Genomic DNA, 22,982 nt, shown 5'->3' with positions numbered 1-22,982 from the left:
GAGTTTTGAAACCAGGTTGGAATTGGGTGGGTATATTCTCCACAGATGGGTGTTGATGGGTTTGCTGAGAAAATATTGTAAAAGGGAAACTGCCTGTTCATTATGGGTGGGGTCCATGTGATACTTGTCATGGTAGTCTGGTTGGGAATCTGGCCTTGGTCTGTTTTCCCTTAGCATAAAGGTGCTAGTGTGTTAAAACTAGGGTCAGCACTGACAATGTGGTGCTGATGTATGAAGTCTTACAACTTACAACTCACTGTGATGCCCAGCTGGAAAGCGTGTTGGGGTGACTGTCAGAATGAGGCACTGATATGATTCCTTTAGTTATTAGCTCATTTATAGTAAGCTTATGACTGATGTGTTAAATTTTTTTTTGTGAATTAATTACTGAAGCATTTATCACAATATATGATTTTGGCACAATATTTACCTAAGCTCCCAAATTGTACTTTTCAAAGGAATAATAAGAAAAAATACTTACAAAAATATACATTTTCAGTGTAAAAAATGTTTCAAATTAAAGTACATCAGGTTACACTTTACAATAAAGTCCAACTAGTAAACAGTATTTAATGGATAAAAATTTAAAGTTAAAAAGGCATATTTATTACTGTTGCTATATTAGTTTTAGTTAAACAAAATAAAACTGAATTGGGTAAGATTTGCAAATTGTTAATTCATTGTTTTTTTCAAGCATTAGCTCGACATTAATAGACGTAAGTTAGCAGTTTATAATGGCAGATACAAATACTTTGTTCTTGACTAATGAGCACATTTAAAATGTGCTTAATAATTGTACTTTCATACATTGTTACTAATAATTATTTTATACTCTATGTATTGCATTATTTAAGAATCATTTGTATTTAGAGTAGTTTTTTTTAAGATCATTCAGAATGAGTTAGTAAATGATTAATAAACTATTCAAATCAACATTTATATATTATTATTCTGGCATGTACTAATAGTTAATTTGTATGTTAAAAATGCTTTATTAACTCAACCTTATTCAGTTTTGTGACCTAATCTAAAGTGTTTACTGTTTATGCTTTATTAATCCCTAATAAATGACAATGAAAGGCTTCGTATCAAGTGAACAATACATCTTTGCAATCCCATCTAAAAAGTTAAATTACAATGAAGTTTAAACATCGGTAAATAGCAGGAATGTCAAAATACAACATAACATTGGATAAAAAAACAACAATATAATAATTTAACAATACATTGATAAAACATTTCAATGTTATTTAGTGATGTTTTAGCTGTACAGTAATTATATTTTAGTTAAGATTGCAAAGATTTATATTTCATTTTAACAGTTTTATATGTGTGTCTTAAAATGAATAGAAATTAATTAAGTTGTTTATTTTCTCTTTTTTTTCCTGTTTAGAATATAATTGAGCCTTTAATTGTCATTTATGAGGAATTTGTAAAGCATAAATAGTCCACACTTTAGGTCACAAAACTGGATGAATTTAAAGTAATAAAGCATTTATTAACACAAAATTAAACTATTACTATATCCCTGAATAATCAGATATATAAATGTTAAATTAAATAGTTTATTCATTCTGAAAGATCTAAAAAAAAACAACTATTCAATTCAATTCACCTTTATTTGTATATGGCTAGATTGTGTCAAAGCAGCTTCACATAGAAGATTATAGTAAATTGAAAAAGTGTCAGTTGAATTTTCAGAGTTTAAGTTCAGTTTAGTTTAGTGTGGTTTAATTTTTATTGCTAAAAGTCCAAACACTGAAGAGCAAATCCATCGATGCACAGCTCTACAGGTTCCGAACCATGCAAGCCAGTGGTGACAGCGGCGAGGAAAAAACTTCACCAATAGGAGAAAGTAAAGAATAAAAAAACCTAGAGAGACACCAGGCTCAGTTGAGCACGACCATTTCTCCTATGGCCAACTGTCTTGTGCAGAGCTGCAGTCTAGGCGCCGGAGGCTAAAGAAGCTGGACATCAACAAGGCTCGTCTGTCCCTGGAGCGTCACAGGAGTCTGTCTCATGCTCTTCACTTCTCCATGTTCACCACAGCAGCTGCTCAGGATATGGCCTGGTCCAGGATTATGGATTATTAACTACTCTTAAATAACTGGTTTGTAAATAATGCATTTGTCAAGAATAGGTCAAGAATAGAGCATTTGTAAATGCAGTTAAATATGCTTACTAACAACTGTTAATGTAAAGTTAATGTTTAGCAGATAATGAATTCACTATATGCGAATGCTTAATAAATAATTCATAGTGTTTATTTATTATAAAGTGTTACCCTGCATTGTATTAGTTTTAAAATGACATTTTATGAAATGATTCCCTTTTATGATCAGATTACAGGCTGCACGGTGGTGCAGTGGGTAGCACGTTCGCCTCACAGCAAGAAGGTTGCTGGTTCGAGCCTTGGCTGGGTCAGTTGGTGTTTCTGTGTGGAGTTTGCATGTTCTCCCGTGTTCATGTGGGTTTCCTCTGGGTGCTCCCGTTTCCCCCACAAGTCCAAAAACATGTGGTATAGGTGAATTGGGTACATCGTCCGTAGTGTATGTGTGTGAATGAGTGTGTATTGATGGTTCTCTTTCAGCTTGAAGGACATCCACTGTGTAAAACATATGCTGTATAAGTTGGCGGTTCATATTGCTGTGGCGATCTCAGATTAATGAAGGGACTAAGCCGAAAAGAAAATGAATGAATGAATCAGATAACAACTACAATTTGTATGTTATTAGACAAAATCTAAGAAATTCATAGAATTATTTACAGAAATATTATAAACTTATTGTACAGTATTAACATGAAATAGCCCTATAAATATTCACTGAATTTGTCAATTAGTATTTAAGCATGTAAAGTCAAGGCCCAGGGGTATGAAAAATTGCAGGCTTGACTGTAGTAGGGCAGATTAATGTGTAAAAATGTGAATATTAGAACTATTAAACTAAACAATCAAGTCTTTAAGCATTTTGCGCTATTATGAACACTACTTCATACAATGTGAATATTCTTTAAAAGCACTGTAAAAGTTGGTATTGGTATTTTAATATTTGATATCAATATTGTTCCTGTTCAATAACACAAAAATTGTATTGTATTGTATTGTGTTGTGTTGGAGAATTGTATTGTTTATTCATACTGAGGTAAAATTAACCAAAAATGACACCTTCATGCAACATATCAAATTTAAGAATTTGATGTGATTTCTACAAAAATATGAGGTTTTACTAACTTGTATAATACTAATAATAAAATAAATAACATATATATTCACTTTCACTTTATCAATTACACATATATTCAATAAAATGTAGTAATTTTAGTCTGCCGAATTTATAGAAAGTGTAAATTGGAAATTAATTTAATCTATCATTTAGTGCGACGTTTAAAGGGTTACATGGATGGAAAAATTAATAAATTACAAGACTTGCACTTTAAAAATGTTAACTTTTTTATAGCTTGAATCATTCAGTATCTGTTTCACTCGCACTGTACTTCACCTCTTTCCTGTAAACTGACTTCATTCATATCCATCCTGTAAGGTACTTCTTTGCATTACTCATTTTCAAAACCTCAGCTCAATCTGTTTCTGGTTATCAATCCAAGATCTTATCTTTTCAACTTTATAATAAATAACACGTGTCTGCAAATTAAATGCATTTCAAGTGAACAGCTGGGCTATCTGTGATCTTAATTAAACTGAAAAGACTGACATAAACTTCAACAGTCTAACATTTGCTCTGTATTTCTTGTGTTTTGCATTGTGCTTCCAAATGGACAAACAAGTTAGGACAGAGGGTCACATAACAGCGTAGGAATGCAATGTTCATTACTGAGCACTGCGCTAAATATTAACACGTACATAAAGAGGAAACAGATTTAGAGTGTTTTCTTCAGAAAGTCTTTGTGAGCTGCTTTTACAGCTCCGAATGTAGGCTGTGGCTTCGCCTTTGGATGACCTAGCTGGCTTTTGTCATCATCTGTGATGGTTATGGATTCCCCAGACCTGAAATCTGGCCTAGTGCATCAGAAATCTGCTAGTGCACCTCTCTTGAATTTACAGAGAGCTTATTGGGATAGACCTGGCGTTCCCATTCTAATCCAGGCAGGGGACAGACTTTACACATCACAAATGAAGATGAAGGACTATCTGTGTCCCTGTGCGTGTATGTTTGTGCTTGTGTGTGTTTAGATCATGCGTAACATGATGAATTGACCAGCTGGGACAATCGCTGAGACCCAAATGAAATATACAGGGTACAAACTTTTGGAGGGCTCTCAAATGAAATAGTTTATGGCTTAAAAACCATTTGCAGATCAGTCATCTGTAAAAAATTGGTTCACCCATCTGAAGTTACCTAACAAATCTTTGTGTGCTTAACTTTTAAAATTGAGTAAAATATTTCACAACATAAAGCAGCAGGCGGCCAGTTCTGTTTTTTTAAGTTCCATTTGGAAATGTCAACATTTTCTCGTCAAATGTAATTAGGTATTTGTTATATTATTTGAATTTTCGTAACAAAGGGACTTTTTTTGCAGTTCCAACAACTATGCCTACTTATTGCCATGCACTGAAAGAACTAGGATTTTTGTTTCAGGAACACCTTTTAGGTGTACTAAATTAATGATTTAAATTGTATTAAAGGGCACTTATTTGACCTCTTCTTTTTTAAGATGAGTCTTTTGTGTCTCCAGAATGTGTCTGTAAAGTTTCAGCTCAAAATACCTATCATGTTATATATTATTCCTTATATATTATATATTATATTGGGATTTTCAGCGCTGAACACACTGCAGGTGTTTTTGTTGCCTATGCTTTTTAAGCAAACGAGTTTTCCCCACCCACAATTCCCACGTGTCTGTCAGAGCAATCTGCTCCTGTGTCAGATAAACAGCACAGTGACAGGCATGAAGAAAGTAGATCTCACATAACATTTGTAAGAAACATTACAGTAAGAAAGTTCCCAATGATTATTTGATGCATGTATTGTGGAGTTAGTTCATGCCTTTCTGCAATGATGAGTCACAAACAATGTAATGTTGCACGCACATTTAACTTTGCACTGTTTTTACATGGCAAAATACACTTTAATATACACTGCTGTATAGATATCCATTATGTTAATGTACAAAATAAACCTGATTTAATGTCCACAAACTGGGATTGAAGCATCTTCGCTTATAATTGTACTAGCATGCTGCTGTGGTGATGAATAACGTAGCGATTTTACCATCTTTACTTTTTAAAAAGATGCACTGTTTTAAAAACGTTTTAAACTTATAAAACTCATTCTTGAGGTGCAGATGATCACAGAGAGCTGAACAGATCTTTTAATCCAAGTTGCTTTGTGCAAGTCCTGTCTTGTTGATATGATTATACATGGTATTACGAAGACATGCTAATAAATGGCTGTCAGTCAATTTGGTGGGTGGGGAAACCACACACCTACGTCATGTTGTGGTGGGGCTTAAAATGGGAGGGATTTGAATCCTATTTTAACGTCAGGAAATTTTCTATTACTTCAATTTTAATGTGGAAACAATGTACCTACACACAGTTCTGTCCAAACAGCTTAAAAAAGATGATTTTCATCATAGGTGCCATTTAAATGTGCTATTTTCATGAGCTTTCAGATGTAGTTACATGTACTGTACTACAGTGAGCCGAAGATCGCTAAGAAGCTACCCAAACTGCTGTCATTATCACAGAATTATTGTCTTTGACTTCATTAGCGTCATTTTATGAACTGAACTACACATCCCAGAATCCTCAGCACTTCACACCTGAACCTTATGAACAACAGGTGTGATGTGCTGAGGATTCTGGTATGTAACAGTTGACAATTATAAGCTGTGACAATTATATGACCCTTTTTTTAATGAAAGACAATTGTGTACATCTAATTTGAGCAGATGAGTTCTGAAATTTAATAATAGCAATAGTTGGATGCATTGTGCTTTTTGCCGAGTTTCAGACCAGAGTATGTTAGTGATGCGGGTGTTGAGAGGGCTTCATGTTTTTGGATCCAAAGCCTGTGATTATCTTAATTGGTTGGGTTTGGGCTGATTAGATTATTTATTTATTTATTTTTTTTGAATAGCTTCATTCCATGTTATGGCTTCTGGGGTTTATTAGTCAGTGCTCAGTCATTGTGTTGGTTATGTGTCACAGGAGGTGGTCATACTGTCAACAAATCTTGAGATTTCTTAACAGCACCAGAACACATTGTCATGAAAGCTGTTTGTTAATCACAGCTGCATCAGAGTTGTGGGAATGAACATGAACACTGACTGACATCCAGCAAAATTTGTAAGGATTTTGATTCTAGGTCATTCAGATAATTCTGCTTACTGACACGGGAGAAAAAAAAGAAGAGTGAGAGATTGTAGTGTGGAGAGTTCTAACATTCATGTGAACTGTAAGAAAGATGAGTAGAATCACAGATATGTCCTTGGCAAAGGTTCTCGCATCTCCATGTGTGTTGCATTTGTAGGGTTATGTTTGTTGAAAGAACCTCTCCTTTGTTCATGCTGTTGAACGACTATGCATCTTGAAATGTTGATGGTTTCTCTCACAGCTTCTCTAAGCTACATGTGACAGCGACATCCTCATTTATTAGTAACTTCGTTAAAAATAGCTACTCTTCATATAATATCCCGATACATATGTCTCCACTCTATTTTAAGTTTTTTTTTCTGTCGTCATAACTTTTTACCAGAGTTACCAGAAAAGTGTAGCCACATTAAGGGTCTTCGTCCTGTCTTTCCGTCACTGCAAGATCATTTATTTGTTTTGCCTAACATCTGAAAGACATCCTAAGATTTGGTCAATCTGACAACCACTGAAGGGGAAAGCCTATTGGATCTTTCTGTCACTGTTGGTAAGGGGATTTCTAATGAACACAAGGTTCCCGTTCAGTGATGTGCTGTAGATGGAGTTAAAAACATGAAACTGTGTCATAGAAAGGACAGTCCGGTAGTTTCCTGCTGTTACACACTGTTGCTAGGAAGCAAGCTCATCTGCGGTGCACATTGTCAGTCTCCACTGCTGCACTTGGATGAATGTTTTTTGGAGCTTGACTTCTATAGAATTGGGTTTGGCTGAAGGCCATGTGCTACTGATAAGCACAGAACTCTTTCTCAAGAAATACATCTTTATTTCTGAACTCAAATGCATAAAATGTGGTATGATTTTCATGCAAATCAGAAAAGGATTTGTGCTGATAATTATCTGTCAGATATTATGGAGAGTGATTGACTGGTTCATGATGAGTGTGTTTCTGTTGTATAAGAATATACAGGTTTTCATTTCATTGTGTTAAATAAATAAATAAATGCAAAAGGTTATTTGAACAGTAGCTAGTCTGTCTGTCTGTCTGTCTGTCTGTCTGTCTGTCTGTCTGTCTGTCTGTATATATGTATATATGTATGTATGTATGTTCAGTATTATAATTTACAGTTGTACTGTATTTTTATGCAGTGGATGCCCTTCTAGCCGCAACTCATCTCTGGGAAACATTCACACACACTCATTAACACATACACACTCATACACTACGGAATTCCATAATACCAAATACCAATTCACCTGTACCGCATGTCTTTGGACTGTGGGGGAAACCGGAGCACCCGAAGGAAACCCACGCGAACGCAGGGAGAACATGCAAACTCCACACAAAAACGCCAATTGACCCAGCCGAGGCTCGAACCAGCGACCCAGCGACCTTCTTGCTGTGAGGCGACAGCACTACCTACTGCGCGAATGTGTCGCCTATAGTAAATGTATTAAATTGAATTTAAATGATTTTATTTTCGTAATTCGTCGTAATAGCTGACAACTTTATTGCAAAAAGTGGTTTTAAATAAACAGAAGCATAATGTAGTGTACTTTGTGATTATGCTTAGTCTTTCCTTGGTGCTATTAAAACCACCACATCATATTTTAAATTGCAAATTGCAATTTCATTATTAGATGATAAAATAACCCCTGATAAAGCCGAGAATAGAGTGGGTGAGCTTTGGTAATTTTATAATTTGATAAAACATTTGTAAACTATTTGATGTGTGAACAAAATAACAGCTTTCCTAATTGCAGACTTATTTCTTTTGATTGCAAATTTAAATCTTGCAAATATGTTGTTGCAGTTGTTTAACAAAATCACATCTTTCAAAATTGCAACTTTGTTGTCCCTGTTTTATTTCTTATAATTGTTACTTTGTGTCTCACATTATAACTGTATATAGACTTTCACTTCACAATTACCTGATTTATTTTGAGTGAAACAGTCTTTTATAACATCCCTGTTCAGTACAGGTGAACAGATAAGAATGATTTTGATCTCGTTCTTCTGCTCAGTGACAAATCATAAATGAAGTGGCACAATTCTAGCCATACTAGCTGGAAAATGAGCCAATTATGAGTTAGCTGGGGGTAATTGTACATCCGCTGAACCTCGGCAGCTTCGGAAGGCAACATGCAGAGATAACTGAGACTTTGTCAGATTCTATTATCGATAAACCCACATCACCCAAGCATCATTCCGAAAGAGAGCTGCTCTCCGTTTTAGCCAGTTAAATCATTTCTACAGTTTGTTGTTTCAAACATGACCGTGACGAGGTCAAAACAGTGACTACGATTGTGTGAGATCATTTGTGTTTTGCTTCGCAGAGTAAAGTGGGGAACGAAATCACTTAATGAACTTGAACTCTAGCAACCCTTGACCTTCTCAGAGGAGGCTGGACAAACAGAAAGGGTCAGGGATGTGCCGGTTGCAACCCTGCTGTTTTCTTTATCAGCGGGGAAGAGTGGAACAGGGGTCATCATGTCAGAGGTCGCAGTTCGTCGAAGAGGGAACAGCAACACATGTAAGCAGACATTAACACTCAGGCATATTAACTCGTGCACACAGAAACTGAAACTCGTGTAGGAGAGCAAAAGAAGGAACCAGAAAGAAACAAGTCCATAGGCCTGCATCTGGAGACCAGATGGCAGTTGAGTCATGCCTGGGTTACCAGGGGTTGGGAGCTGTCTGTAAAGAAGGAGAAGGGGGGCGAAAACACACACATGATTTTTCTCTTTCATATATGAGCTCTCGTTCTCCTGCTTTCCCCTTTTCCCTCTCTCGCACACCATCTCTGAATACATAAGAGCGGTGTTGTCTCAAGAGAGAGAGCCCCTGTGGAGAGGCAGATTGCTCCCAGGCGCTGCTGACCCGGGGCTAAACCCGACACCTGACTTACTGTGCTGCTGACGAAGAGTTCAGCCGGAGGGTGACACATACCACACTCCTCCATACAGAAAAAAAGAGAGAACGAGAGACTCTTTAACATGCAAGAACCTTCACTCAAATATAAAAATGCTAGTTTTACTAAGTGACTCCACTTTAATACTTTGGCATTTATTTGCACATTTGATTTGAGCAAAAACTTGAGAGTCCATGATTGGATGACCTCTCCACGATGGACATCCAGTGTTCTCCAGCCTCCGGCCCCTAGACTATAGCTCTGCACAAGAACTTTTTCCAGAGGACAAATGATCGTACCCAACTGAGCCCAGGGGTGATAGCGTTCCGGCACCACGCCGGATTTCCGGCGTACTGTGGCTGCGGGGGAAAAAATCAGGTTCACGGATATTGATCTGTCATTTCTCTATTCACAGAATTCACTCACTGCTGAAAGCGCCGGATTGTTTTTATTAAGTGCCATTTTGTGTGCTCGTGAATCATCTTTTGAGTGTAGACGCCATGTAAATAAAAGATTAATTGTGTAATTTAGAGAGCTTTATAAATTATAACGGATCTTTATGAGATCTCTATGAACTAAGATTAGTGACGCTTTTTAGTGATAATAAGAGGAGCGTGCTTTGCACTTTTCAGGCTATAATCCATTCAGAATTTGTATGAAACTTTCGTTTTCGGCACATATACGCTGATATGTTTTGGGAATGACATCTGCATATTTACGCTGGGTTCAGGCCCGGCGCTACGGGGGGGCAAAGGGGGGCATTGCCCCCTCAGAAAGATTTTGTGCCCCCCCAGTTTTTATAAAGGATTGTTCACTCAAACTGAAAAGTCATTAATTATTAACACCCCCGTCGTTCCAACCTTAAGAACACACATTTAAATATTTTAAAATATATGACATATCAATTGAATTATGAAAATGGTGAGATTAAAGATAGTCCTATAGTCCAGAGATCCGGTCCCCGCGTCAGGTGCGCCCGTAAATAGCCTTTAAAACGCGCACACGGCGATGGAGGCGCACTCAACTCACAAGGGAGAAAAGTGGGTGACATGATAGGAACAGCTTAATTCATTACATGCTTTGGTTAACTAATTATTTAAACACAACTCTCTTGAGCTCTAAAAGGAAAAAACACATAAGAAACTTGCTGTTAAATTAATTTTAGCAGAGACGCAACTGCCAGTCATTTATTAGTTCGGGAAGATGTAGCCTAATAAAAATGTTTTAATAAAAACAAATAGCCTAGTACTGCACAGTCCCACAGTAGGCTACACTATAAATAATATTTTTATTTATTTATTAATATTATTATTAATATTATTACAATTAAACTAAAATTGACAACGCAGAACTCTCTGAATGTTTGCTTTCATTTTGCTAAAAAGCGCACTTTTACAGTTGTGTAGAGAAACATCCCATTATGCAGCAGCTGTCAAGGTAGGCTATAACACATAATAAATGCCTTTTGCGTTTATTAAGTCAAGTTTGCAGTGTTATAAATGGAATATAGTGCTTAAGTGGATTTATCGCGGATCAACCGAGAAACCTCACGTGCTGCAGGTAGGCAGAATGATAATCTTTTAAAAATGTCATTTAGGCTATACTGCTTTTTGCTCATGCAAAATTAAACAACATAAATATATTGTAGATCTATCTTAAGAGCTAAAATACAACATATTGAGTTTGTTTTGACTTGTAGCCCTAAAATGAAAATAACCTGAAAACAAGCTATTAAAAAAGGCTTAATAAATAAAATAATTAATAAATAAAATGACGGGTAGGCTTAGTAACCTAATGGTTTATGATGGTTTACAATATCACGAAAAAAACACACTTATGATAGCCTAAGATAAATCTTTGTTTTTAAATTTAAAATGATGAAAAAAAAGTTGTAGGCTATAGCATGTTGAGTTGCGTGTTATCCGTGCCAAAATTTAACCAATTTTAACGGTAATAACATGTGAATTTTGGTATCTTTTTTGGCATTTTTTTGGCTACACTAATGCATTAAAATGAAACTAAGTAATTGTTTTAAATGACATTAGATTGTAACATTTAGCTTTTCCCTAACACTGATGTTGGTTGGATAATATAGGCTACGTGAAGCGGGATGACTCGGTTAAGCTGATTTCACTATATTTATTTATCGGTTAAATGAATAGTCTGATCGTGGGTCAGCTTGCATGCGTGGGCATAATTTGACGTCTTTACCTAAAACTTTAAACATTCATAGGCCTGTTATTTAAAATAAAACGGATATAAGGAGAATAACATATGATTTAAAGCACTCGTTTGGCACCGTCTGCATTAATAAGCGGTATGCATTACCATCGTTAATAAAATTCGTAATAGCGAAACTGCATATTATTATTACTATTAAAACGTAGCCTATATTACTGCCTTAGGTCAGTAACTTAGGCAGTAATGCAAAGTAATAATAAATGTGAATAAATAGCCTAAATGAAAGAAACAAGAGACCAAAATCAGTCACCAGGTCTAGTGCCCCCCTATGGATTTAAAGTGCCCCCTCAGTTTTGACTTCCTGGCGCCGGGCCTGGCTGGGTTTATTCTCGAAATAACGGTAAAGCAATAGACGGGACAAAAATATATTTCCCCCTTCTCCTTAGACAACTTAGTGTTTCAGCTATGAAATAGTTCAGTTTTGTATGTAGCCTAATTGCAAAGTGTTTATATTTAGTTTCGTTTTTTTATTCAGCTTATTTAGAAAAACGTTTGGAGCATTTTTTATTCGTTAAAAATAAGTTTTTTTTAACGAACAGCGCCCAGCGGAAGACCATCATTGTCTGTTTGATCAGTTTGCCTTCTCAGATCATCACGACTTGCCTAAAATAAAAGATATAAAACAGTTCAAGTATAAAACAATGGTAGCTTAAACGTTAAAGAATGTGTGCTATTAGGCGCATAGTTTGCTTATAAAAAGCTTGCAGGACATCGAGGCGCCAGAGCAATCACTTGCATTTTTTCAGTGGGAGCAATTTAAAGTTATCCGTCATTTTTACTCACAAAGTACGAGTAATACATCAAAAAACGTTACAGCGTTTTTATAAAATAAAGAAAACCAAAATTATGCCCTTTCTGTCGTCTGGTTTTTGAACAGGAGCGCTTAACAAAATGAAGCAAAATGTATATGCCTCACAGACATAATACAGGGATCGAAATTGCGACCATTTTGGTCGCATATGCGCCCGAAAATATATCTATGCGACCTAATAATATATTTTGGCGCATTAGTGCGACTGCAGATAATGGTTGTAACCTGTTTTGATTTTTTGTAAAAACGTGCTGAATCGCTCTTCCCTGTCGCTATATTGGTTCATATTAGCTGTCAATCACTCAAGGTATTCCGCTGTCAGATGAATGGGAAGGAGCTTTAATGATCACGGGAAATACAAACGGCTGAAGAATGAAAACTTAAAGCATGCAGGTTTGCAAACCCCACCTAAAGTTGAGGGCGCAGATGAGAGCGATCGTGACACGTGATGGATATCTGCCAGCTGAGATCAATCGAGTACGTGCTTTTCGGAGAAAGTGCCCGAATCTTGATGCGTTGCATTCACTGCGTGTTCAGCGCAAATGTCCGCTAAAAGTCAAATCTAATACTGTACATATCATCGCCAAAGAAGCTCGCCTTTACTAAGTTTACACTGAAACTGCGGCTCATCATAACAAACAGCGGTTTTGCGCCGGTGGTCACAGCAAGAATCCTGCTCAACCTGCTCATAAATTGGGTCGGCTGAATCGCCTGCTTTCCACTAACAGAAAAATTAAGATCAGCTCAGACTGAATCTTTAAATTGACACAAACTGAAACCAAAACTTTTAAAGAGTGATAGAAGTGAGACTTTACTTACTTTTTTTTCCGTCTATTCTTTTTTTGAGGTGTATATTATTTTTTTTTTATTTACTGATGACTGCTTTGCAGCTTTCAGCATTAAATTGAATTATTTATTAAATTGACATTCATATAAAACAGCACAAAATAAATATTTCTTACTGCAATGCTTCATTTTTGTTTGATGCAAACTATACATTTATTTTTCATAAAGTAACAGACTTTTTATAGCAGATATTCATGCACGTTCAAGGCAGTTCATTGTTACTATTATTGTCATTTTCATTATCATTAATATTCTATAATTATTAGACATTCATTTTGGAATTATTGCACACAAATATCAAGTCATCACAGCATTAGTTAGATAGTTGTTTCTGGTTTTTGTTAGTCCTATTGATGTTGTTTTAAAATACAATAAATACCTTAAAAAACTATTTGCAGCGGTGCTCATTCATTTTGGTGGGTGCTTCTAAATTTTTTTTTGGTGCTCCTAAATATTTGAAGTTGGGAGCACCGGTGCTACCAAGTAAAAAAATTAATTTCGAGCCCTGTAATAAATATATTTATAGAAAGCTTTAAATTATTAATTAACGTAATAAAACAAATCAAAAACAAAAAAACTCCTTCATGTAATCCGTAAAGATGAATTTCTCTCTAAAGGCGAGTCCAAGAGGAGATTGCCAGTCAGGATCTTTGCGACACTGACTCAGAATAAGTTTATTAATAAATAATTAAGATATGTCCTTACTCTTTCCTCGACACATTCATTGTTATTTGTTTTTGCCGGTGCTTGGGGCGAGTTTTAGCTTATTGTGTGCGCTTGAACGCGGATTCACAGTAGCAGTTTTAACATGGAGTGACACGCCATCTGACGTACAGATGACACTGGCACATGCCACTGAGTGTAGTGACACTTCCGGTGGCACGTCCGGTTTTCCACTGTCATGTGTCACTCGCTAGTGGCATGTGTAGTGACCTGTGTCACTCAGAGTGTCGCGCTGCATGCCACTGCAGTGACATCGACACCTGGCGAAGCTTATGACATCAATAAACACGAGCAAAACCATATTTAATCATTACGCGACTTTTAACCTAATTTATCGCGTCGCAAGTTAGTTTATTTGCTGAGCTACTCCACGATGTTTTAATTTAAACGCATTTATTTTATGTATTCGTCGTCATACTTCTGTACGTAATATAGTCATTTGACAGTACATGTCAGTCAAATTTATTGTGGCATGCTTATGTATGGGAGGGGTTACACTTATCTGTTGTACTGTATATTATTGCATCCTGGCAGTTCCTTTGTTCCCTACAATATGGACTTCTCTATGTTTTTAATTCATTCATTTATTTTTTTATTTAACTTATTTTCATTTTAAGGTATTTTAAATAATATCTTTTAAAAAGTTATAATAAAATGCATGTTGAAAACTCATAACATATATGCATGTAAGATAACAGGTGTCATTTGCCTAATGATTTTTAAATATTAAAGCAAAGAGACTAATAAGATTAATGTGCTTATAACGTGCTTATACTGACACCTACTGGCACATGTCACAAGATCACTGACACTGGCATGTGTCACTGACATTACTGGCATGTGTCACTGACATTACTGGCATGTGTCTAAAAAGAGCCACTTGACAATAATGATGATCAGGGTTACACATAGGCTGTTAATATATTTGGGCCCAGGGGCCCACAAGTTATGTGTTAAAAGTGCGTTGCATACATAATACCCCCACCCCTACTCACCTCAGGGGCAAGGAAAAAAAGTTCAGGCTCAGGAATTTTTTCCAAAACCAGCCCTGTGAGCCTGGTTTCTCTCAAGGTTTTTTCCTTTACTTTCGTCAATTGGTGCAGTTTTGATCTTGCTACTCTCCCCACTGGCTTGCTTGGTTTTGAACTTGTGGAGCTGCACATCCATGGATTTGCTCTTCAGTGTTTGGACTTTCAGCAGTGAAAATTTCACCACACTCAACTGAACTAAACTGAACTTCAACTCTGAAAACTGGACTGACACAGTTTTAATTCACTAGAACTTTTTTTGTGAAGCTGCTTTAACACAATCTACATTGTAAAAGCACTATAGAAATAAACATGAATTTAATTAAACCTTTGTGATGCTTCTCATTGGCAATACTTTTATAACCATTCCTGATGCTGTGTGTAGCTTGTGTATTTCCTAAAAGAAACATGTCAGTAAATGTTTCTCAATGCCATTTTTCAGGATCACAATGCCAATGCCAAAGGAATACAAGATCAGCAACCGTGGCCTAATGTACTGTCTATGTGCACAAGTTGACCTGAATTGAAAGTGTTTGTGAGTTGGTGGAGTATATTTTACAGAGTGACTCCACAGAGTCAGATAGTTGTCATCTTTTTTTTGATGATGCTTTTTCAGTGTGGCATTTTTTTTCAACAACCTTTTGCGTTGCTATGATGCTATGTATTCATTATTGGCAAGATATTACACTGATAATAGGAGCACACCCACTACAGTATCAGCCTGTGAGTTGAACCAGTCTGTAAAATCTGCTGCAGCACATCTAAAACATTCAGTGGGACTCTGGTCAGTTGGTGGTCAATTAATTTTTTAGTATGTGAAAGTGAAACCTTCTTTCACAGTTTAATTCTAATGAATGTATGCAGGGGTGTCATGGTGGCGCAGTGGCTAGCATGATCGCCCTTTAGCAAGAAGGTTGCTGGTTCGAGCTCCAGCTAGGTCAGACTAAAAAGACTAAGATTAATTCAAGCAAAATGAGCCCACCTACATATCACTGAACATGTTTTAAAATAGAGATTTTTTTTTGCAGTATAGACAAGCAGTGATATGGGGATTTGAAGGCTCCAGGGTGGAATATTTCAAATATTGACAAAAAATTACAAATACCTATTAGGCTTGTGGCTTTATTTATTTATTTTTATTTTTATTTTTTGGTATAAATTAGTTTAAATTTGTATAAATAATTTATATTGTAGTATAAATAGGTAAAAAATACCAAACTGCGTTTGTAGCTCAAAGGGTGGTGAATCTACAACCTGTTTACTGTGGGTATGTTAGGGTCATGAATTGTGGCTAAATAAGGCTGGGTGCTGCAACAGAAAAACACTGACATCAACATTCCCAAAATTAAGATTAATGAAATCATTGTAGCCATAGGAGTAGGCATTTTGTGTGTTTGGGAAATGTACTGTAATAGTACAGCCTCTAGAAGAATCATTATGGTTTGTGATTTTTACTTACAGTACACCACATCAAGAGCACACTCTTATTGTGTTTCCATATTTACTTATACAGTGTGCATTTCATTTAAGGTTAATAACATTTAAGTAAAAATAATAACAATAATTAATAATAATTCCTTACCTTTATATAGAGATTTTCTGGACACTCAAAGCACTTTACTCCTCATTAACAACTAGTGTCTAACATCCACCTGGATGACACAACGGCAGCCATATTGCACCAGACCGCACACCAGCTGATCGGTGGAGAGGAGACCATGTGACCATGTGTGACCATGGGGATGGTTAAGACGCCACGATGGGCAAAGAGCAGTGGGAAAATTTGGCCAGGATGCAGGGGTTAAACCTCTACTTTCAAAAAAAAAAAATTAAGGATATCCTTGGATTGGTCATGACCACAGAGAATCAGGACCTCGGTTTAATGAATCATCCGAAATTCGTCCGGCCCTCACTGAGCAGTATAGAGTCCCCATAAATATACTGGGACTTTAGGACCCACGCAGAGCACAGGTTAAGCACCCCCTGCTGGTCTCACTAACGCAACTTGTGGCAGCAACCTAACTTTCCCATGTGGTCTCCCATCCAGGTACTGACTGGTTGCAGCCCTTCTTTGCTTTAGTGGGCAACCATATGAGAGTTGCAGAAAACTAGCTGCTGGCAATAGCCAGGTGCGTGTTGCAATATTTTGATAAGTAACATCTTTTTTATTTCTTACGTAGTTTATTATGAGGTTATTTTCATTTTTTACAGCAGATCTGGCAACACTAATTAGTCTAGATATGCATGTGAATTCTGAGTTTGTCCTGCGTAATCTCTACACTCTTCTTTATGATCGTGCATTTGGTCTGGCTTCTACTTCAGTTTTCACTATGCTCCGCTTAGCATACTGTAGCTTATTCACTTGTTTTTACCTAACCTAAAAGATATCTTTTACTGTCGGTACTGTAGGTACATACTGAACCGGGTGACATAGGTCACAACCTGACATTAAAGAAGATCAAATCAGAAGTCTGTGGACAAAAAGTTTGTGACCTCTTTTGATGTTGAACTGCATGCAGGAATATTTTGTCTAGTTTCTTTTGGCATGCCGTGTATTGTTCAGTACAAAGGTCAGATAACAGACACCATCTCAGTGTGTGATCTGATATGAAACTGTTTTATGAGGGAATAAGTCTAGGAGATAAAGTAATAAAGCAAGAAAGCTTGCACAGAGACTCATACCTCGGCTTCTTAAAGGAACAAAATGAGTCTTTCAGATCCAGACTCCAGAGTGGCTCTCTGCTATTTCAAAGAATTGGAGAGGATTACAAGAGGTTTAAACAGTAATGTATTTCAACCTTACTTTTAAATGACCATCAACCAATGTGCTGCCAATATGAGAAAAGTTCATAAATTACACACTGGCTTTGACAAACTAAAAGAGACAGGGAAAAAAAAGCCTTATGATCATTTGGTTTAAAGCTTGGAAAAGCAAAAGAAAAGTCCGATAAATTGATTCAACATCACCAAAAACTTATTGATGGTGAAACAACTTCAAAGCAGAAACATTTCTTAGTTTTTTTTGGTAATATTTCATATTTATGGAGAAAATGTGGAATGCTAACGATTTGCATAACAGTTTAAGTCAAGTAGCCTGGTCTAAACCATAAGGTTTCATAACTTGACCACAATACGTTTTTTCCTCATTCCTTTTCCTTTGATGTGTTTGATCTCAACTCAATTAGCAGAGCTGTGATTAACCAAATGCTATTGTCTGTTTTTTTTTTTTAAAGGAAAAGGAGCGCTATGTCCCACCCTCTCTTTGTGTTTTATTTTAGATTACTTCAAACATCGAATAAAAATGTACGTTTCAAAGCACTTCATGGTACCTTTAAGCATTTCAGAAAGTTTTGTGATCATAATTTAAATGGATGGTAAACGTTTTCCTGGTTAGGCTGTTTGTAAACTTATGATTGCATTACATATTTAGAACCACCAATAAAATTAAACAATAACTGTCTCATAAGTTTCATTTCTAAACATCCGAATCAAACTAAATCAGCATGTTTTCACATTGCCCAAGCTAATGCACATGTGCATCACAACACCAACCTCATTTATGGCTGTTCTACAAATTATCATCCTCTGGATAATTAATGCTTCATCAGACTGCACTGGTCTTCAGAAGTAACTGGTAACTGGTCAGTTCTTTAGAAATGACAGCAACTCTTTGTTTACAAGTTTGTGGGAATTTGAGTAGGTGCTGTCATGTGACGTGCATTTGACAGGACAGGCTGCACATTGCATTTGTTTGTTGCAGATTACAAAATTAAAAAACTTTTGTTATCAAGTGCACTTGGTTCATTTAAAAGTACAGATTTCAAACTTTATGTGGATATATTTCTTATGTCTGTAAAGCAAGTTTTCAATAAGATTCCAGTGTGTTTGTTGACCACCAAGCTGTTGTAAAAGCCCACGTCTGGACCAAGCTTTTGCTCTGAAGCAATCGGTCTAGTGATCGACGATTGGCTCCTGTACGAGTAAGCGGGGCTTAATTCACCATATTGACCATTACACTTTTCCCTATTCAAAATTATATGAGTGGTATATCTTGTGCATCCTATAGTCTTTGTTTACAATTACAATTTGAAGTAGTACTACTTGCTGTTAGAAGTAGTACTGTATTTTTGATTGAAATCGGTATCTGATGTTTCTGTACTGAATAAACTTCATTCGAAAAGTTCATTCAAAAAATAATAAAAATTCCAGAAATGGTAAGATCAACTTTGCTTTTTAGGTTTAGCATCTGTTGTGTCCCCAAAGAGCAAGAGGAGAACAAAATGTCCGAATCCCTTAAAAGAAAGTAGTAATCAAACGGTGGACAATTTGGTAGCGTATGCTCTGAACCGGCTCCTGCTGGACTGGCATGTTTGCATTTGTCAGCTCCTCAGGTCCAGGTATCAGTCATGAGCGGTACTATGCCAAAATCAATACCTGCTTCTTCTCCCCAACCAGCGATTCAGATTCCATATGGCTCAACCGTCTGAGACATGGCGAGAAATAAGAAATAGTTTTGTGCAAATATATAAATATATGTACACTTCTGTTCAGAAGTTTGGAGCTTTGAATAAAGTTTATAATGCTTTTGAAAGAAGCCTTTTATGCTCTAGGCTTTATTTATTTCATAAAACAATTGTGTATTAGTATATTTTTCAAAGTAATTTACATTTAAGCTATCTGTAGGATAGGACCCTTTTTTCCCCTATACATATGCAGTAGACACTTTCTTATAAACACTTAACATTTCTGGCAAAACGTTGTGTAATCTTCACACAGGTGAGTGGACCTGACAAAAAAAAAAAACCTGTAGGAGACATACTCCACTTTTCCTCCACGTCTGTGTTTATGTATGTGTATGACAGGCACAAAAAAACGGTTAATCTTTGATTTCTGTTTGAAGTGATTTTTTAATTCTCATTTGTAAGTTGTAAAATGCTCATCAAGATTAATTTATTTATGTATTATTAATTTGACCAGTGATATTGTGAAATATAACAATTATGATAACTTTTTAAAAGAAGCTAGATACACTAATGGACTGAAGCCATAGTCACACTGCACTCTTCGCCATATAGACTTCCATTCCATATTAGAATTCCATTCTAGAATGCGACAGACTGGAAACACAAGCTCGACAAATTTTGCAGTTCGCTGCATTGCGGAGTTCAAGCTTGGTGAACTCAGACCTGCAAAATCGCATCACGTAACTGCATGAGACCAATCTAAGACCAAAACATGACCTCTCTAGACAGAAATGTAAAATATGAAACTGTCGCTTGCTTTTTTTTAATGTCCAATAGTCTTTTTTAATTTCGTCCCTTTTTGCAGCGCAGTATGACAGAATTTTGCATGCTCAAACTTAAGTGTGACCCAAAACTGTGAGTTTATTTTTTTTTTTCTCTTCTGTTGAGTGATTGATTATTGCCTGTTTAAATCACACAATCTTCAAATCACACTGCCCTGATTGATTGATTGATTGATTGATTGATTGATTGATTCATTGATTCATTGATTCATTCATTCATTCATTCATTCATTTGTATTGACGCACCATTGGGAGCCAGAAATTTTTTGGTCAAACACATTGATCAAAATACCTGTCCCTTTAATGCTGTAGCAAAAAGGAATATCAGCCCGAGTATAATGGGAAGAAATAACATATATAATAATATTGGGAAGGACTAAAATCCTACCTGTTTCAGAGTTTGATAAAAAAAGATTCACTCAATAAAACAAAGTGAAAATTTGTAGTAATTGGCCAGGAAGAATCACATGGGGCAAATGTTTGAATAAAAATGTGCTATACTTTCCCAAAGTCATGTTTAATAGCATCAGTTTATAAACATTGCGTGTCTGGAACGCGTGTTTCTCAGTAAATAATGGAGTTTAATATACCCTCTAAACGTGTGCAATATGTTCCTTGGTCTTTTACTATTCTGTTCGGTTTTATTTACTTGTTTTTAATTTTTTTCATCTCACCCAGGTGCTTGTAAATTCGCTCATTGACAGAACACTCAGAGCATAAACTGCTGAGCGGCTTTTTGAACTGCTGAGGCCCCTGAAGGCTCCAGATTGGCTGATTTAGACAGGATTTATTTCAGGTTGCTCCAAATTACACCATTTTTACACAAGGATTCAGTAAAGATTATTCCTTAAAAAAATCCATTTAGTAAGCAATCTCCCCTACCAAAGGTACACACACACATAAACACACACACACACACACACACACACACACACACACACACACACTAGCATCAACTTTATTATGATATTAATTTTTTATAGTGATTTTAAAGATTTTTTTAAATCAAATTTATCATTATTCACTGATCCCCATTTGTTTTTCTCTGCATGCCTTTTGCTGGAACTGCTAGTGAAGAGGAACCGAGTGTGGTCTAATATGACCAGCATATGTTTTCTTTAAAGAGAAGGTGTTTGTGTGATGTGATGCGCTGAGACTCCTGTAAATCACATCTTGCATGTTTGATTTAGAGTGTGGCTTTGCTTCTCAGTAGGTTCCCTAAATGGGCCACGATAGATTAACTTATGAGGACAATTTGTATTCTATTACAAACATGATGGAGAAGAGCTGCAAAGAAAGAAAGTGATTTATTCGGAGGCCAGTATATGCTTTATTTAATCATCTGTCATTGAATAGGTGGCTACAATAAATTAGTTAATAGTTTTGCAACATGACTGCCAACAGTGCAGTATATTAATTAAATTTTTTTTGTATTTTTTTGTATTTCTATGTATGTGTGTGTGTGTGTGTGTGTGTGTGTGTGTGTGTGTGTGAGTGTGTGTGTATACATGTGTATATATAAATGTAATTATAATAAATGTAATACTATTTTATATACTATTAATGGTAACACGATTCCAGCAAATCAGAAAAGTTCACTTTTGCCATTAAACATTCTCTATTGATATTTCAAAACTGTTTATTAATTTATGCAAATAGAATATTTTTAATATATTGTTACAAAAACATTCTATTAATTAGTTTGTCATAATCTGACTACAAAGACTTACTTTTTGACGTTAGTCTGGTGTGAGTTATGCACAATTGAATCAGTGGATTCATAAGAACGTTGTATTCATTTTCACATTTCACAACCATAATAGATTTAATTTTGTTTAACTGAGTAAGATCTTCATCCTAATCACATTGTGAGTTGACAGTCTTTAGCAACAACAGTAAATGAACATCTGATGCTTTTTTGCCTTCATAGCACAGCACTGTGTCTTTATAATTAAACTATGTATGTTTCCAGTATCAGTGATTAAGCTGTTGAATAGCAGACATGATGTTTGGAGAAAGTCACTTCCCTAAGTCATCATGGCCAAATGCTTGCACTTTGTCCATTGAATGGAAAGTTCTAGTCTATGTTATTCTTGCTCACAGGGAAAAGGATAGCTTATATGTTAAGTTATATTTAGGTCTGTATGAGGACCTTTGTGTCTTTTTAAGTGTAGGTGTACTTACTGATCCAAATTTGAATACTTATATTGTATATAATTTTGGAGGGGGAAAAATTCCACAAGGAACTTTTCTTAGATGTGAAATTGTAGTTATAAATACCTTATTTGTATAGCATTTTTACAATGTAAATTGTGTCAAAGCAGCTTCACAATGAAGATTATAGTAAATTCAAGCAGTGTTAGATTAGTTTTCAGAGTTGAAGTTCAGTTTAGTTCAGTTCAGTGTGGTTTAATTTTCACTGCTAAAAGTCCAAACACTGAAGAGCAAATCCATCGATGCACAGCTCCACATGATTCAAGTCCCGAATCGTGCAAGCCAGTGGTGACAGCGGTGAGGAACAAACTTCACCAATTGGCGAAAGTGAAGGGAAAAAAAATAGAGAGAAACCAGGCTCAGTTGAGCACGACTATTTCTCATGTAGCCAAACGTCTTGTGCAGAGCTGCAGTCTAGGCACCTGAGGCTGGAGAACGCTCGACATCCATTGGGTAGAAGCTGCAGGTGTGAGTAGGTCACCAGCTGGTGTTACAGGCTGGCCCTTCAGGATCAATGCGAGGACTCGTCTGTCACTGGGGTCTTACAGGAATCAGTGTCATGCTCTCCACT

At 36.1% G+C, this 22,982-nt stretch overlaps 1 protein-coding gene across 16 annotated transcripts in view; it reads left to right on the top strand.

The window, feature by feature from the left end:
- The window catches only part of LOC147835989 (uncharacterized), a 198,225-nt gene that overhangs the window by 64,720 nt on the left and 110,523 nt on the right, over positions 1-22,982 (top strand). The window contains exons 4-5 of one of the 16 annotated variants that reach the window (XR_015495663.1): positions 8,669-9,558; positions 14,920-15,216. The exons of 14 other annotated variants lie outside the window; for them this stretch is intronic. The gene's annotated coding sequence lies outside the window, so the exon portion shown is untranslated. Of the gene's footprint in view, positions 1-8,668; positions 9,559-14,919; positions 15,217-22,982 lie in introns of those variants that run through there. One more of the 16 variants, XR_015495676.1, reaches the window with a different exon arrangement.

Source organism: Danio rerio, chromosome 7, assembly GCF_052040795.2.
Source record: "Danio rerio strain M-AB ecotype USA chromosome 7, GRCz13ab, whole genome shotgun sequence".
NCBI lineage: Eukaryota > Metazoa > Chordata > Actinopteri > Cypriniformes > Danionidae > Danio > Danio rerio.
Note: the sequence above shows the minus strand (reverse complement) of the source record. Positions and strands in the feature narration are given on the sequence as shown.